The sequence below is a fragment of the Stenella coeruleoalba genome, assembly GCF_951394435.1.
Source record: "Stenella coeruleoalba genome assembly, chromosome: 21".
Classification (NCBI taxonomy): Eukaryota; Metazoa; Chordata; class Mammalia; order Artiodactyla; family Delphinidae; genus Stenella; species Stenella coeruleoalba.
In genome coordinates this window covers 31,600,683-31,618,554 of record NC_137167.1, presented here as the reverse complement: position 1 = coordinate 31,618,554, position 17,872 = coordinate 31,600,683, and the positions used below count along the sequence as shown (strand labels likewise).

General features: G+C 39.5%; 1 protein-coding gene across 4 annotated transcripts in view; it reads right to left on the bottom strand.

Annotated features, from left to right (window-relative positions):
- Positions 1-17,872, bottom strand: part of NEIL3 (nei like DNA glycosylase 3) — a gene marked incomplete at its 5' end in the record, with an annotated part of 176,862 nt that overhangs the window by 16,587 nt on the left and 142,403 nt on the right. For 2 of the 4 annotated variants that reach the window (XR_013825450.1, XR_013825452.1), the window contains 3 exons: positions 8,114-8,782; positions 10,754-11,073; positions 13,063-13,206. Of the gene's footprint in view, positions 1-8,113; positions 8,783-10,753; positions 11,074-13,062; positions 13,207-17,872 lie in introns of those variants that run through there. The other 2 variants (XR_013825449.1, XR_013825451.1) reach the window with 2 other exon arrangements.

The following is a 17,872-nucleotide window of genomic DNA, read 5'->3' as shown; positions in this document are numbered from 1 at the left end:
TCTGACATCACCAAGCCTATTTTTCACAAGTCCCCACTCCTCACACGCTGTCTCCAACCAGACCCCCTTCTTCACCAGGATAACTCCTCTGCCTCTCCTCCTTCTACTGTAAAGTCATCACTTCTTACAGGGTGCTTTCTCTCACTATTTTAGTGTCCCTCTTAAGGGCTCACCACCCCCATCATAACATTTATCACATGAAATTGTTATTGCCTATAACTGTCCTTCCTTAATGATAAGGCAGAACTATTTCTGCGTTAAGTATTCTCTCCCCAGTTTCACGCGTAATGCTTTAACCTGAGTAGGAAATCAATAGATATTTTCATATAAAAGAAAGAAGGAAGGAAGTAATAAAACTCTTCCATGGAACAATGTTGGAATTGGTCATAAGGGAATTTTGTAGAAGTATAGGATGCTACAGTAGCTAAGGTGGCCGATGAGGGTGGTTTAAAGTTTGAAGGGTAGGGAAGGCAGGCTTCTTAGCTACTCGTGGTGGTACCTGTAGGCACACAGATCTTGTTCTCTTAAGCTTGAAGTTAGAGGTAGAATTAATTACATGAAAACTTCCACAATAACAACATTTATTAGTGACAAAAAATGGTCTCTGTTGATATTGGTACGTGACAATTAAGTAGTAAGACGCGGCAGGCTGTGACTGAGTCTGCAATAAGCCATGTTTGGGTGTTTTGCACAAGTGTGATAACAGGGTGTCATCTTGACAGTAGGTAGGATCCTGAACCCAGTCTACAAAATATTAAATTGCAAATTTTCCTGTGAAAATCTTTTTCCTAGATTCTTTCCCTTTAAGTGCTTTAGTATCAAAGTAGAAAACAAAATAAGGGAATTTTGAACATTAAAAAAAATTTAACTTCTGGATTTTTATGAACCAATTTTAGGATCTAACTACATCCCTCCTTACTCGGCCAGGTCAGAAGCAGCAAAGGTGGGATGGAGCGAAAGTGCCCACTGCTGCTTTCTACCACCTTTCAAGAAGGGCATTTCTGTCTTTTTTTAAAGATTTATTTTTATTATTTATTTTATTTTTGGCTGCATCGGGTCTTGGTTGAGGCATGCGGGATCTTCAGTTGCAGCACGCAGGCTTCTCTAGTTGTGGCATGCGGGTTTTCTCTCTAGTTGTGGCACATGGGCTCCAGAGCGCGTGGGCTCTGTAGTTTGCAGCATGCGGGCTCTCTCGTTGAGGCACGCGAGCTCAGTAGTGATGGCGCACGAGCTTAGTTGCCCGGCGGCATGTGGCATCTTAGTTCCCTGACCAGGGATAGAACTCGCATCCCCTGCATTGTAAGGCGGATTCTTTACCACTGGACCACCAGGGAAGTCCCAAGAAGGGCATTTCTTCATACGATGGCTGCTAGCCCCGTGGATATTTAGAAATTTTCTCTCCCATGAGAGAACACCCTTCAACTTTTGGAACCACATATCCAGCATATTGGTAAGGTGGGTAGATGTTCTTAAGTCAGGGACTTACTGTCCAGAGACAGACAGACAAACAGAGGAAGTCAAAATATCTTGTGGGGCTTGTCCTTGGAAAAATAATTATACCTTCAAAGATTCACTTTTTTGATATGACATAAATAGGAACAATATATTCATCAAGTCAGATGTTTTTCTGTCTTCCCTGCAGGGAAATTTCTGTAATCAGCATGCTTGTTTTGTTCTAATATGTAGGAATCTTTGCTTCACGGCATAAGGAAGATGGGGGTGTGTGAATATCACGGTGTTAAGATTTTGCCTGGGTCCATTTTGCTCCCTGATTAACTTTGTGGCCAAGTGACATTGCTTTCTACTAGATTAATTTGGAAATCACTGTCCCTTCTTACAGTTGAAATCACTTTCCTGCAACTTTTGCTCTTTTAGACCAAAGTACTAGATTTATGCCTTAACTCAGCTGAATTTATTGGACAGTAGGCGAGCATGCAGTGTCTTACTTGCAGATTGGGGCAAGGGGTCTGTCACATCTTTCTTTCCTACGAGTTCCATTCAAGTTAGCTATGAAAGCACATTATGCCACTGAACACCAGATGTGGCAGGTTCTTACGGCTTTGTGAACAGGTTTGCCATTTTTGTTTGGGCTGCTGAGTCAGGAAATTGACATTCCACTGTTGTGGTTTTAAAAGTATTTGCTGTGACTTCATTTTTTTCTCCCCTCTGACAGCTGAAGCAGAAAGGTGGATCAGCTTCCTCGATTCCAATGATCTTCCCTGTAGTATACTGCTGATACGCTACTGTGTCAGATGACTTATGTGAAGTAGAAGAAAATGTCACCTGGTAAATGTGACAGTGTTTGAGGGAGGCCTTGAAAGATATTTCTTGTCATTGATGGGTCTCCAAGAAATGTTTTTTTTAAGGACAGGTAGAATTCTTTTGAAATATTTGAATTGGATTTTTTTTTTCTGCCGAATTGGCTGAAAGATTACCATGCAAATGCCAACTTTTGTTTTTAAAAGAGACATAAATTGAGAAAGTCAGTGTAATATTCTACTTGCTTTCATTCCACACTGAGAGTTATTGGAAGGTGTTCTTCAGGGCACTTGAATCCTTCTCTGTTTTTTCTTATTGTCATACAGTAGATCACATCTCAGAAAGACCAGGTTCTCACTGCCACATGGAGAGAGATTTGAGACAATGACGCGATAATATCTTGTGACAATGTACGTCTTCATGTTTACAGGTTTTGTGTTGTGAATTGGTGAATGAAGGCTTAAGTACCTGTGACACTTTCAAAGCCTTTTGATTACAGAGAACTGCCTGCAGTTTCTGGCCATCTGGTGAAGTTGAGTTTAGTTTTCTTTTAATTCAGTATTTGTTTCATAATAGCTTATTATTATTTTTTAAGTGTACAAGGTTTCCTGATAAATCACCTTTATCTTTTTACCACATTGAGAGAATTTGAATCACAGTTAAAACATAAAATGCTTGGGCTTCCCTGGTGGTGCAGTAGTTGAGAGTCCGCCTGCTGATGCAGGAGACACAGGTTCATGGCCTGGTCCGGGAAGATCCCACATGCCACGGAGCGGCTGGGCCCGTGAGCCATGGCCGCTGAGCCTGCGCGTCCAGAGCTTGTGCTCCGCAACGGGAGAGGCCACAACAGTGAGAGGCCCGCGTACCGCAAAAAAAAAAAAAAAATTAAAACTTCTGAATCATTTTCAGCACCGTATTGAATATATTTTTCCCTTTATTGACAGAAGAATCCCTGCAAAGATAAATAGACTTAGGTCCTAACTCTCGTTTAGTCAATTACTGGCATTTCAGTACAAATGCAACCTTCTCAGTTGAGAGTTCGTGTCTTGCCTTCCTCTTGGTATTTACGTGATCTGTAACAATTACCTCCGGACCTCAACTTCCTTCAACTCAGCACTTAAGCATTGCCAGGTAAAGAAAAGTCCCCTAATCATTCTCAAGAAGTCTCCCTATTTGCAGACCAGTCTCTGCAAACTAATGAGCAACCAGCAGGGCCTTTACCGGAGCCAAGAAGAGACCGGATGTAAGTTTATTGCCTTAGATTTAACGAACAGAAACTGGGATATGAAACTGGATGAGAAGGAAACCAATGGTATTTCTGTTAGCATTAGAAACATACCTGAAAGAAAAATAACATAGATAAATAGGGAGAAGAAGGAAAGCTTGCCCAGCAATGAAGAAAGACTTGCCAATGCTAAGTAACTTTTTCTGTATGTGGTAGCTGACATCTCCCCTTAAATACACCCTTTTCTGTCCTTCACAGCACACCTCAGGCTCTGAGTAACCAGGTTTGATCTGCAAGATGAATTAGGAAAACCCTAGGGACACAGAGGGAAACAGACGGTAATCTACAGGGAGATGAATCACCCATCCAACTTGAAAATGCCTGGCTCCATCCTAGGTCAACTCCTGTGCTAATAGCATTTGCTTGCTACCTGATTTATCCTCCAGGAAATCTACTTCTGCAGAATATGTGAAAAGAGCAAGAATTTAGGAAGGGTGGAGGCAGGTGGATGAATGGGAATATGATTTGTATTAGAAATAATACCAGAAACAAAAAGATACATGTATTCTTTTGGAGTTGATGAGTTGATATATTTCCTGGGAACATTTACTAGAATCCTGCCCTGGTTCAGAAAGATTGACTAATCCAAAACTTGATGTGGCTCAAATAATCTGAAATTTGATACAACTCACGTTTTACAGGACCCAACCCAAACATGAAATAGAAAATTTTGATTTATTTTCTGAAACTGCCCTTATAAAATTAATATTTGCTTTGAAAAAGTGAGACTCCATATTCCTGCATTCACTCTATGCCCTTATCATTCTTTCTGTGGATTTATCAGACCAAAATACACACAACATATGTGTGTACATTTGTGGTACATGGCTGCATGCAAACATCACACAGAGGTTGCTGGAAGCTGAGCAATTAGCAGGAGAGGAGGCTGAAAGGAAGATGGTTTATGAACTGGGTGAACTGCTAAGATATCCAAGAGTGGCCAGGAATGACGCTATACTCAGGAAAAAAATGAAAACCAAGGAACAAATAAAGAGAAACAATATAATGAGAAAGAGGAAACCAGAGTAACTTTGAGTAGAAGGATGAGAGGGCCTTCTTCCTCTTTAGCCAAGCCATAATTTTACCTGTGATCTACGAGTTTCGAGAAAACGAACTTTGCCAGCACACTGCTGAGAACAGTTGACAACTACCAAGAAACCTATGGATGGAGAGAGATATGAACAGTACAGCACCCAGTTGGAGCCCTGAGAGAGTAAAACAATGGATCCACTCATCCTTTGGTTATTTCTTGATTTTTCTATCTCAGACACTATTCTATGTCCAGGAGATAGAGCTATGAAGAAACAGACAAGGATCCTCCCCAGTGAATCTCATGTAGGCAAGGGTGTAGGGGAGGATTGGGGAGGGAGGAGTTACCAATAAACAAACCCAACAATGAGATCCTCTCAGACTGACTGGTAGGGTCTGGGTGCAGATCTAGGTTGGCTGATCACAGGTCTTCCCTGAGGTGGTAACTTTGAAGCAAGGTCTGAATGTTGGGTGGAGCCAGGCATGGAAGATATGGGGTTGGATATTTTGCAGTGAATATTAGTTACCAAAATTGGCCCATAATTATCCTGGTCATCTCTAATACATACAGAGTTGCAAAATGACATCCTACTAAAAGCATTTCTGACAGTTCTGGCAACTTCCATGTAAATGTTGCATTAAATATAATGCAGTATATGCCCTACTCATTCTTTGACTTTTTAAAAATAAAATCCATCCAGTTCCCTCTCATACTCAGGCATATGTCTCCTGTTAAGATAATCATCTTCCCTTCTGATCTTCCAGTATTAATTACGGCTCCTTTCAATGTTGGCATTCTCAAGGTTAATTTGAAAAAAAAAAACATGTTTGGGCTATGTAGAAAGTTTTCTTTAGAAAAAGATTACACTAAACGTTTGTCTTGGCAGAACAAGTATTTTTTTGCCTGTGATTCAAAACTATCTGTGTTATTTTGTACCTGCTTTCAAGTAGCCGAGCTACATCTTACGTGATAACCAAAATGCTCTATTTCTGCTCGTGACTATTTACATATTGGCAATTTTCCCTGTAATGACATCTCTTTATGTCTTAAGAGCAGGGGTGCTGCCTGGCTTGGCTTCGGGCTGTCTTTTCAAGGATGTGCGCGCAGTGAACAGACTTGGAAGACGGCAGACAGCTCTCTCTGCAGCAAAGGCAGGTCTGAGTACTGTCCAGCGTCATAAAGGTAACGTCTTCCTCTGGGCAAAGGTCAGGCAGGCTTACTGCTCATTATAAAGGATTTGGGTTCCTTTCCATTATGCAATTTACTACCTATGCAGGCAATACCTGCCTTCTTCATGGCACCTGGCGGGATTGAGGATTCAGAGAAATGGTGCAAATACAGATACTCTGGCCACTGCTGTATCTGTGGGTAGCGAAGTCCTTTGTTTCTGACCTGGGAGTTTCATGTCTCCTTCCAGCATTCATAAATCCGTTAGGCACACTCGTTGACTTGTATTCAGATAAAGTCTTAGACCCTTCACAATTCTTGACAACCAACGTGTTAAGCATCTTTAATTTCAAACATGGTATATAATGAATGATAAAATACAGTTCACAATAGACCACTGATAGAAGTATAAACAGATTCCCCTGAAGGTATGTCTGAGGGGCAGATGATTCTGGCTGGAGAACATATGGGAAGTTTTAGAAATTAGAATTCAGTGGAGTGCTTGGGGAAGGGCAGGGCTTTTTCAACCGTTGGAATAACAGGGAAGTGCATTCCTAGCAGTGGGAATAGTTTGTGTAAAGTCTAAGAGCATGTTTGCCAATGAGAGACTGGTTACAGTGGGAGTAGGGCCATCGGGAGAGAATAAGGAGAAATAAGCCTGGAAAAAAAATAAGCATCCAAATTTGGGGGGACTCTGAATTTTGTGTAATTTTTGCTTTTCTTCTTCATTAGAATCATGGAGGATTTTTTTTTTTTTTACAAGAAAGTTTCACACTTTGTACTTTGCACTGAAGAACTGGCTTTGGTACTGGAAAACAACAACACTTAATAAGATAATTTCTAGTCTTCCAAAACGAGGGTTGGCATTGTCTTAAATATTCTACACAAAGGGTGATTTTTTTTTCTTTACTGCTTTCAGAAAGAGAAGGCATGCACACGAGCACTGTAGATAAACTGCACAGTTCACCACCCTTGCATAGGTAAGAGAGGTAGTATCACTGGGATGATGAGAAATCAGGGCGTCTCCTCTACTTCCTGTGTAATCTATGACTCCAGGAAATGGTAGATACCTATCGAGACAGAGAAGCACAACTTCCCTTGTAACCAGCAGGACTCTGTGGCCCTACAGGGCCTTTCTGGGACAGAACCCTCCCCCATATCTGCTGTCACTCCTCTCTGAAGTACCCAGAAGTACCCAGATAATAGTATCTCATGCATATTTCTTGAGTTTTTCAGATGCTAGAAACCACAACCAAATGGCAGAAATTAACTACCTGATGGTCATGAGCGCATAGCCCCTAGACCTGGCGCCTTAGGATTGATAATGTTAACCACCTTATGACCTCAACATCAACCAATCAGAGAGTTGCACACGAGGAGATCACACACCCTGGGATGCCCTTCCTTCACCTGGCCTTTAAAAATGCTTTGCTGAAACACTTTGGGGAGTTTGAGCTTTTCTGGGGGTCCACGAGCCACCCATTCTCCTTGCTTGGCCCTGCTATAAACTTTTCTTTGCTCCAAACTCCGATATTTAGGGTTTTTTGGCCTCACCGTGAGTTGGGCACCCTTTCGAAGCAGACTTTCAGACCCATGAGGCTTATTCAAGGAGACAGCTCAGTTTCTTTGCACAGCAACTTTTCTCCTTCTACAGAAAAGGTATTCTGGCTAAATATATATATATATATATATATATATATATTATATATATATATACGTATGTATATAATTCCCAGAAATACAATCTGAAGATTGCAGCCTTCATCTCTTGAAAGACCTTAGTAATTGTCAATGATTTGAAGGTACACTCCAATGTCACATCAAGGACCATGCTTGCTAGAAACAGCTCATTTACACTCAGAGGGAAATAGTCAGAAATAAAATGTGAGAATGTAGCTTTTCAGATATCTTAGCAGTTGATTCTTGATAGAATTGATGTTAAAAAGTTCTAGCATTGATGATATTTATCCCAATATGAAAGCATCAAGGTCACTTCCTAAATGTTCTTTCACTATGTTGTTTTCCAGAAGTGTAAATATGACAGAGTGTCTAGGAGCTGCCTAACAGTGGTTTTATCATAAATTCTGAATGATGAATGACTTTCAGACAGTCCTAAGCATCCCACAGTGAGCTCTAATAATACCAAAGGAGATTTTTATGATGAATACAAATGACCCCTAAAACCCATAATACATCATGGAGAGTAATATCACAACAAGAAGGGAGAAGAAAATGAACCTCTAAATAGGCATATGCTTTTATGTACTTTGATTGAATTTGTATTCTTTCACTCCCTCAATCCAACAATAAACATTATTATGGAAAATAAGAAAAATATCTTAAATATCTCTGAAAATTTGATCTGTAAGAAAAACTAATATCGCATTTCTATTATAAGACATTTGCATTATAATTTTTACTTATTAGCTAAGTTTAGTATGAAGATCATGCTTTACACATGCTCCCTTCTGAAAAGATTTTTACATGTATTCTCACTTAAACTTTAAAATAACTCGAAGGAAATATTCCCATTTTATAGACAAAGGGACCAAGGCATTAAAATGACACTTTGGCTAGCTCACAGGGTTACTGGATGATAAAACCAGGAGTAGGAACTTTGGTTGTTTGAAAATTGTACATTAGCCTTACCAACTACCTAAGAGTCACATAAATTAATTTTAAGGCTACCATTCTAGTAAATCTTATGGTGTAAAAAATGATTCCCGAACTTAGAGGCGTTTCATTTTATTTTGTCATGACTTTGTGTGTCAGGGGTCTGGGCAGGGCTGGGCTAGGCTTATCTCACCTGGGACTCTGATGCAGTCATGGTCTGGAGGTCAGCCAGGGCGGCAGTCCTCTGGGGGCTCAGCTGGCCGAGATGTCCCAGAGGGTGACTCACGTAGCTGCGCTGGAGACTGGCTGTTGGCTGGGAATGGAGCTGGGGCTCTGTCTCTGGATGCTCCCAAAGATGCCCCTCCAATGTGTGTTGTCTCAGTGTAGCAGGACCTCTTCCATGATCTGACTTCCCTCAAAAAGAGCACCTGGAAAAAGAATGAGGCAGAAGGCGCAACCTTTCATGATGTGGCTCGGGAAATCACAGCGCCTCCTCTACTATACTCTACTCGTTAAAGCAGTCGCAAGCTCTTTCCAATGTCAGGAGTGTTAAATAATTTGTGGCCTTTTATTTTTAACCACTACTGTCTCTAAGGTCACTTTTCCCCTCTGATTTCATTAAAGAGAAATTTTTTTTAATTTTTATTGAAATATAGTTGACGTACAACCCTCTGATTTAATTTGAGCTAAATATCTCTCACATACGTTTATGATAAATTTTCTAATAAAAACAAAAAAACCCACTAATCCAATTCATTCCTTTAGAGGTAAGATAAATTCTAGGTGATTTTTATCAACTAATTTTAAGGTAAGAGACCTGCTTAATTTGCTTTTACGCTCAATGTTTTATGTTCTTAATTTTGATTAAGAGGAGGGCATTCTAAAATCAGTCAGGTCTACAAAGACTAACTACAGAAGAAAGTGATAATTTCAAAAAGAGGAAGAAAACAGATCACAAAGCTCTTGCTCTTAGTAACTCCTATTGCTCTGTGGTCAGCTCAGGGCTTTTTTGTGAGGGAAACATGACCTCTGCATAAATGACAAAAAGGATAATGGAGTAAACATCTGTGAAGTTTATATAATCGTTATCAGTTTTTTCTTGATGACAGTTCAGTACCTTTTTCTAAAACCGAGTAGAAAGAAAGTAGCTCACCTAGTTGGATTTAAAGCATTCCCTCTAACTAATGGTGCTATGCAGTGAATGATAATATTGCCTATCTCAGGATGCTCTGTAGCTGGTTCAACATCTTTCAGACAATGGTACCCACACACGACAGGCCACTCCATGTATCAATTATTTCTTCAACTCAGTTGAATGCTTAGAAATGATAGGTGGGAAAAGCCATTGCAATTACATTTAAGATAATAATTTTATCCTATGCAACAGTTTACATCTATGTTCTGTGTCAAAGTTTTGAAACGTTTTTGATCAGATTTTGGTAATATGATCCTCACAACAACTTTGGAAGGTAGACAGAACCACCATTTGCAGTCACATTTTAATGCTAACTATATAAGGTTGGTTAATTTGCACACAAACTCCTAAAGGTAGATGGAGAGAGGACTAGAACTGGGGCCTGATTCCCCCAGTACTCTTTCCATCAAATTACTAACAGAGGAGGAGCCACCATGACAATGGGGAAGGGGAGTCTGCTGGGTTTGTTATTTGGCCAGAATAGGTCTGAGCTATTTCAAAAGCCCAGGTTATCTGGAAAACCCAAGGTATTTCAGGAAAGAAAACATGTAGTGGTTTAAAAAAAAGGGGGGGAGGGGAGCATCAGTCTAAGAATTGAAGAACATGCAAATCATATCTTTTCTGTTATTCTCAAGTTTAGAAGATAATTTGCTGCATTAACATTCATGGGCTTTGAGAAAGAAATGGAACCGTCAACAAGATGTGACGGCAAATATGTGAAATCATGCAAGTGAAAGATAATATGAAAATATAGTTATCGTTGTGGTAGTTAGTACCCTTGGGAGATATTCTGTTGCTTTTTAATGTTGTTAATATATGGTATTTTCAACTTAAAAATAAATCTGATTGATTCCTCAAAGTCTAGCTTTTGAGGAAAATGATGATGTGGAAGAGCTGGGAAGGTGTAAGACATGCACTGCTTCCTAAATAACTATGTGATTTTTGCTCCACTTGATAATTTTGGTGACCTTTTACAAGCAGGTGGTGGAAAAGCGGATTGTATGTGGCTCTAAAGTTGTTTCTACTCAAATGAGGATATGTCTGAATCCACAAACCCCTGTGTGCTAAGTAGTGGTGTTTACTTGAAGACAAAATTAGTCTCTGAGCCCCACTCTGACAGGCTGGTGGCGAATTCCATTTCAATAACTATGGGTGTCCTTCTGTTCCAAGGTCCTCAAAGTTCCTTGGGTGTGTGGAGACTCACCCAGAACTGACCACACGGGGATGCTCCACCGATTCTGGATGCCTCAAACACGTTCATGTTCCAGCCCCACATGGTCCCCGAGGGTCAGCTTCCATGCTTCGGAGCCACTCAGCGCCTTTGACAAGGTTGCGGACTCTGCGATTACAGTCGGGTATCTCTGCAGCTCTTTCCTTCGTGCTCAGAGGCGCTGGTCTCCTGCCCTGGTATAAATTTCTCCAGGGGCTCAGGATTCTTGAAAACAAAGGCCAGGCTTTAAAATCTTGCTTCTGCCACTTTGTTTGGGAAAGTTATTTAACTTCTACAAGCTTCAGTTTCCTCATCTGGAAAATGGGGATAATAAAATTGGGTTACTGTGAGGATTAAAGGAGTTAACATGTTAAAAATATTTAGAATGGTCCCCGGTACATGGTAAGTGCTAACTATTGATATTATCATCATCCAAATAAGACAGTTCCTGGAGTTCGAAGGTCGTGAAGCAGATCCGTAAGTTTTGAAATCTCTCTATGTAGAATGTGTTTATATGTAATATTTTCAATACCTAAATGTACACTTTGTTCAATTAAGCTTAGAAGAATAAATAGAAAGAAACATCAGTTTTTAAAGCAGCTCTGCACTCATGCATGATTTGGGGAGAATCAGAATAGAAGTAACATTTGTAATGTCCTCCTTACTGCTGGTTAAGATGGTACCAATGGATCTAGGGATATGTTTCCAGCCTATATTTAAATGGACAGGAAATAATAAGACAGCAAGCAGGTGGCTATTAACCCCTCTTGCCCAGTGAGGTAAGTATCTGATACTGAGTAACAGGAAAGTATTTTAGAGAAAAAAATTTTTTTTTCTGAGGAAATCCAATCTTTTGTGCAACAAGATAATTCCTCCTCAAGCCAAGGCTCTATCTAAAACACCTCCTCATCCCAGGAGCAGTAGAGTCACAGAGGTCCTTGTTAGAAAGTCAATCACAGCAAATGTTGTGCAAAAAGGAATCAGATCCTGTGTTTTAACATTAGAGGAAAAAAATTAGAAAACTAGGATTCTGTCCTAAACTAATGCAGCAAAGGCAAAATAGAATACTGCTTTTGTTTTTCGTTGAAGTAAAAAAACATTTAATAGAACTAATGAACTAACACTAATGACATTTTGAAATCCCGCTTGTTAAAGTTCATTGTGTTTTGTCTTTAACATACAAATCACAAAAAATTCTACTCAGTATATAAGTAAATAGGATCATTGATCAAGTTTTACCAGTTAGATCTTGAGTTACAGTATCAAAACAGATCCATGTCTAAAAACTGTTGACCCTTTAATCACATTCAGTTCTCCAGGAGGATCTAGTGTATTTTTTTTCATTTCATTTTTACCCCAACTATAGAATTTATAATGAGAATGAAGGAAAAAAATGTATTAAACAATATATTGGGAACTCTTATTTCCTTAGCATTCTCTTTTCCCAAACTTCTTGGCTCCCCTGCAGACACCAAGTACAGTCGACTTTTTCTCTTGCACTGTGCTTCACATCTCTTTATTTTTATTACCAGAATAGCCACTCTAGCCTAGACCTTTACCATCAACCTCATGACCAAATTATTGCAAATGCTCTCATTCTTTTCCCATCTCACTCTGTACAGTATATTGCTCATAGACTATACTTTATAAAACTCATCTCTACTAAAACTCTTCAGTACTTTTCTGTAGGGTTAGATTTAGTTCCTTGAATGACTGGGTCTCATCTCACGTCATTTCATATTCAAGATCTTACATCAATCTGCCTTCCACTATATAATTTCTTCCTGTCCTCAAATTATGGCCTCCATCAAATCAAGTGGGCTTCCTTCCAGCCCTCTGAATATGTGCCATGGAGACCCCATCTCTGTGCCTTTGCTTGAGTGGTTTTCCCATGCCTAGAACAACTACCTTACTAAAGTCACATTTCTTTGTGTCTCACTAGCATCCTAACTGGTGTGTAAAAATTATTTGCAAAATTCCAACTCAGAGCAATGTCTTCTTTTTCTGAATTCCTACAGCATTTCTGGTAACGGTCTGTGTTCATATTAAATAATTCTTTACATTGATTTCTAATTGTTTCATTAAAATAAAATATTCTGTATATTGTGAGAGATGAGTAATTACTCCCAGGATGTATCTATACAGTGAAAATGCAAAGATGATTAGTTCAGATATCTGATGAATTTTAATATTCCTCTACATCCAATTCAGACCTTTCAGAACAAATTGTCCAAGTAGATCAGAGGAGTGGCTGGAGAGGAAAGGAGAAACAAACTGAAAAGCACATCCTCAAGCCCACCTACCTGTACTTAAGCAAATCCCTGCAGGCAGCTCCTGTGGGTGTAGTTTCGGTGCACCTTTGTCTCTCGGAGGTCTTCTGCTTCTGCTTCCGTCTCTGCTTTCCCCATTTTCAACAATCATGAATGCTCATCAAAGGTACTTTTGCTCTGATAGCAGCAAAAATAGTTCAGTTATAAAAATCAAGCTTTATGTTGGTTATGGTCTATGGTCTTAAACTTAGGAATACCTGAATAGTTTTTCATTACAGAGTTTTACATATTTATCTCAGAATGACATGATAGGCTTTTTTTATTTTTTTAATCTGAGATTGATTGAGAGAATCGGAAGCACATGCAATCATCTCTCAGGGTTGCAGGGGAAATAGGATAGTGAGGGTGACCTCCAGATGACAAGGAAGAACACAGGTATTTTTGACATAGCTTACCTTCTAGTTATTGCTTCAGTGTTAGTTAAGGAAGGGAACTTTGAAATAAAGTTATGTAGTAGAACGAATTGTGGAATCACAAATGATTAAAATTACAATAATTGTAAAATCTGAAGGATGTGATTTCCCTACCAGATACAAATGTATCAGACAACCATAGAGGAGACACAGGGAACAGTAGCCATTTGAATGAAGGAATTTCAGTGGCACAAAGAAGGTGCCCTGCCACTGGAGAGGCTGATGGTCCATTCTGGTTAATAGACTGAAGAATCAAATCCAAGACTTCTGAATGGTATTTCTTAAGACAACATTTAATAAATGCAACCCAAATAAATGCAACCAAAAGTTTTAATGCATGAATGGTAAGCGTATTCAGGAAAAATATGTGCTTGCTGTACTAATTAAGGAAAGGTGAACTTTGCCTGAAACAAGGTTCAAATTAGCTTCCGATAAAATCAATTAAATACAGGGAAATAATTCTTGAATTAAAAATTCCAGGGCTTCCCTGGTGGCGCAGTGGTTAAGAATCCGCCTGCCAATGCAGGGGACACGGGTTCGAGCCCTGGTCCGGGAAGATCCCACATGCCGCAGAGCAACTAAGCCTGTGTGCCACAACTACTGAGCCTGCGCTCTAGAGCCCACGAGCCACAACTACTGAAGCCCGTGCGCCTAGAGCCCGTGCTCCGCAACAAGGGAAGCCACTGCAATGAAAAGCCCAAGCACCGCAAGGAAGAGTAGCCCGGCTCACAGCAACTAGAGAAAGCCCGCGCACTGCAACAAAGGGAAAACACAGCCAAAAATAAATAAATAAATTTAAAAAAAAATTCCAGAAAGCCAACTTTTAAAAAAGATGTGTTCAGCCACTATGGAGAACAGTATGGAGGTTCCTTAAAAAACTACAAATAGAACTACCATATGACCCAGCAATCCCACTACTGGGCATATACCCTGAGAAAACCATAATTCAAAAAGAGTCATGTACCAAAATGTTCATCGCAGCTCTATTTACAATAGCCCGGAGATGGAAACAACCTAAGTGCCCATCATCGGATGAATGGATAAAGAAGATGTGGCACATATATACAATGGAATATTACTCAGCCATAAAAAGAAACGAAATGGAGCTATTTGTAATGAGGTGGATAGACCTAGAGTCTGTCATACAGAGTGAAGTAAGTCAGAAAGAAAAAGACAAATACCGTATGCTAACACATATATATGGAATTTAAGAAAAAAAAATGTCATGAAGAACCTAGGGGTAAAGCAGGAATAAAGACGCAGACCTCCTAGAGAATGGACTTGAGGTTATGGGGAGGGGGAAGGGTGAGCTGTGACAGGGCGAGAGAGAGTCATGGGCATATACACACTAACAAACGTAGTAAGGTAGATAGCTAGAGGGAAGCAGCCGCATGGCACAGGGATATTGGCTCGGTGCTTTGTGATAGCCTGGAGGGGTGGGATAGGGAGGGTGGGAGGGAGGGAGACGCAAGAGGGAAGACATATGGGAACATATGTTTATGTATGACTGATTCACTTTGTTATAAAGCAGAAACTAACACACCATTGTAAAGCAATTATACCCCAATGAAGATGTTAAAAAAAATAATAATAAAATAAAATAAATAAATAAAAAAGATGTGAGATGTAAGATTTTTAGCTTCCAAGGCTCAGTTGAGAGTAATGAAGGAATTTTATAGAGTATTTTATAGAGTATTTAAGGAAAATAGGAAGGACTAAATTGTTTATTACATTGGCCAATTGAACTGTGGGAGGAAATAGAAAAGCCCTACTGGGCTGTGTAAATTCTTCAACACCTGTGTTAAAAGCCCTAATGAAAACACATTAGCAAGTGAAAGGAAAGCCTGCCTAAAATTTGAATGTCAGATGCTTGGAAGATGAAAGAGGATAGAGAGCATGCAGATTACAAAATCACTAGGAAGGCTACCAAGAGACGGGAGGAGGAATAGCATTGCGGGGGGTGGGGGGGCGGGAGCAGAAGGCATCACGGCATTGAAATCTTACTGTGGAAAGTATGTACTTGGTGTTAGGCCACCTACTATTTTGTTTAAATGGCAGCGGAACATATGACAGAAAGTTGACAAGGATAAATCATTCTAAGCTAGGAGTATGAGTACTAACAGGGAGAAATGCAAATTTTAAAACACAGTGATTGTAATGTAAGACTACCCTACTACTCTATTGGTGAAATTTCTCCATTGGGCAAGAATAATTTAGGGAAGGATAAATGGCTACAGCCTTGAATCTGAGCAGTAAACAGAAGTCCTCGCTGGCAGTATTTGTGAATTAAGCCACGATATAATAGGAATCAACGTCTTCTTGGAGAGCAAACACTTGAAAAAAATCTATCACTTGGTTACTCAGCTTTTGGAAACAAACCATGATAAAATACAGGTACTATAAGGCAGAATCAATAATGAGCAGGAAATCTGTACACTGTTTAAAAACACTCCGGAGCAAACCCAGGAAAAGTGTAAGCTATGCATCAGAAAGAACCACCTCCCATCTTTCTTCCTCCTACCCCTTTGCCTAACTCTGACTCTTTTTCTCCCACCAGTTACTGCCCCTCTTTCCCAACTTCTTACACATAGAAACTCACAGATAGCACAGTTACCTGGCAAATAATAAGCCAGTATTATCAAAAATATATCTTTTCAAAGATGGTTATTTTTCCAAATGAGAACCAAAACCCATATATTGTGGCAGATTAGGAACAAACTAGAAATCTCGAAGGCCAGAAATAATTCAAGGTGTACTGATATTATCCCAGTCTCTCAGGATGAACATCTTGGAGTTCTTTTTCATTCTTTTTCTCCTTCATTCCTTATATCTCCCTTTTTAACCTAATTGTCCCAAATCAAGATTGTAATAAGTACAACTTCTGGAGTACTTCCTATAAATCTGTATGAATATATTTCCTCTAATGCTCAAAACAATGGGTAAGGTAGACATTACAGCTCTCTTCCTGGAAGTAAAAGAATTAAGGCCCAAAGACCTACAGTGTTTGCCCAAGGCCGTTTAGTGGGCAAATGCCAAGAGCTGTGTCTTAACCAAAATTCCTTTCATTAACTTGAGTTCCTTTTCTTATAACCCATCCCCGTCCCCCCCAGCAAGGCCTCATCACCTCTTAATTACTGCAAGAGCTTTGTGACTTTTAGATGCGTCTCCCTTTTTCAACCCATCCTTCACAGTAGTTCCCAAGCAAAGCTTTCATATCAGAAATAATTTGTGACATCTGTTTGATCTGTACTTTCAGAAGAATACACCCAATGGGAAAAGGATCCAAAGGAGGGCAATTAGAGACATCAAGAAGAAGTAGAGACAACAGTGTAGTAACAGACTGACTGAATTACGACTCTGAAAAGTCAAAGCTTAGACGAGATATGACAGATGCCAATAATATAAGAAGAAAGGAAGGGAGTGAACACAGATAAGGCAGCAATTCAGAAAAATGCCATGAAGCTCAAAGGAGTGATGAGTGGAGAACTTTTAAAGGTCTAAAAGGAAAAGCAGCTTAATTGGATGAATAATAAACTTCTGAAAATTCTACTCTGTGAGATGCTAAGTATAAAAAACATGAATGCCTTCAAGATGGCTTTGGATAAATCTCCAGATAATAGTCCTGTAAAGAATCATGAAGGGAAGTTTCTGTAATTTGGAATACATTTTAATTCTTTCGAGGTTAACATCATCTATATTAGTTAATAACTTCCTTTTTTAAAGGACACTCTGTGGCTATGGTTAGAGACAGAATCATAGGCAGAGCAGTTAAGAATCTCATTCCACCTATGACTCCGCCACCTACTATCTTGGTCAATTCACCTGTTCTTTCTAAGCTTGAGGTTGATATCTGCAAACTGGGGGAAATGATAATTCCTACCTCAGAGTATGATTGTGAAAATGAAAAAGATATCTATATCTATGTCTATATCTATATATCTCCATGCCTAGGACATGGTAAATATTGAAAAATAGTTAGAGATCTATGAACCTTCCCAATAATTTTGAAATAACGATGAGAACCAGGGAGCAGGAAAGGAAGGGGAAGGGAGGGGAAAAAGGGATTGTAAAAATGGAAATAAGCCGGGATATTTCAAATAAATACGTAGTGTAAGGAAAGCCAAACAAACTAAACATCAAAATTTCTCAGTTAACAGGAAAAACGGAGATGAAAAATTAGTAGAAATGATTGAAACAGACAGTAACCAAATAATCTGACAAGTTAATGAATCCATTAGGTAACCCTCTGCAAGGAAGAAAAGACAAGATGCAAAATTGTATGCAAAGGAGAGGTAACAACTGACACTGCAGAAATAAAAGAGATCATGAGAGATTACTACAAGCAACTCTATGCCAATAAAATGGACAAT